Source organism: Octopus bimaculoides, chromosome 16, assembly GCF_046866305.1.
Source record: "Octopus bimaculoides isolate indiv1 chromosome 16, ASM4686630v1, whole genome shotgun sequence".
Classification (NCBI taxonomy): Eukaryota; Metazoa; Mollusca; class Cephalopoda; order Octopoda; family Octopodidae; genus Octopus; species Octopus bimaculoides.
In genome coordinates, this window is record NC_142943.1 from 36,351,471 (window position 1) to 36,353,054 (window position 1,584).

The following is a 1,584-nucleotide window of genomic DNA, read 5'->3' on the forward strand; positions in this document are numbered from 1 at the left end:
TATGTGCACATACACACGCATGCAAAGACATATATATATATATATATATATATATATATATATATATATATATATATGTATATATATATATATATATATATATATATGTATACTAATATACAAATAAATGCATATGCATGCATTCACCTATGTTAATATATTTGTCTTGTTTTATATTTCTTCATAATTTACTGGTTTAAAATTCTTTAGCATATGCGTTCTTTATGTTTCCACATATGTGAAATCTATTTAAAAATTCGCTCAAAAATAAACATTAAAATCTTGACAATTTACTTAAAAATTACGTAAGTTTTTATTCATTTAATTTTAGCAAATCAAATCAGTTTGCGCAAATACTATTATTGTTGTTGTTGTTGTTGTTGTTGTCGTCGTCGTGGTCATTATTATTATTATTATTATTATTATTATTATTATTGTTGGTGTTGTTGTTGTTGTTGTTGTTGTTATTATTATTATTATTATTATTATTATTATTATTATTTTTATCATTGTTATTATTATTATTATTATTATCATCATCATTATCATCATTATCATCATCACCATCATCATTTTAGTCATCATCGTTGTTGTCGTTAATTTTAATATTGCTCTTCTTCTTAATATTTCATTTTATATTTCTTTTCAAAGTATTTATTTTATGGAGAACTTTAGATATATATACACTTGGGAAACACCCATATATACATAGCGTTGTCCATTTACACACATATACATACATGCGTACATGTATACATATATATGTAACTTTCGTTTTTATTTTTATTTTCATTTCTTAGCACATTAAATATGCAATTTTCTAAGCACTTTTCTAATTGGTATGTATATCATATATCTGTATATATCAAATATTGAAAAATATAATTATGAATTTATTTACTTAACTCTCCGTAAACCCATTCCCTTTCACACACACACACACACACACACACACACATAAACAAACATACACAAACACACACATGCACACACACACACGCACATACACATACGCAAAAACATAAATGGATGAGCTATTTCGTGTGTTTGTAATGGTTTCACCTGTAAAGATGTCGTATATGCAAGTGTTTTCTTCAGTCTCACTTATAATGTATATGTGTTCACGTAAAACACAAAAGACCAAAATTTTGCAGTTTGTACATACATACATACATACATACATATATATATATATATATATATATATATATATATATATATATATATATATATATATATATATATATATAGGCGCAAGAGTAGCTGGTAAGTAGCTTTCTTACCAACCAAACAACCAAATGGTTCCGGGTTCAGTTCCAATGCGTGGCACTTTGGTCAAGTGTCTTCTACTATAGCCTTGTGAGTGGATTTGTTAGACGGAAACTGAAAGAAGCCCATCGCATATAATGACATAGTGTGTCATATGTGTTTGTATATTGTCTTTATTGTCCTCTTGGTTGAAAAATAAACAGGTAAATTGACATAGTACAGTGTCTGCAAGTTTATGAGTACCACATATTCCCCTCCATTTTCTTATTGCTATATATATATATATATATATATATATATATATATATACATACA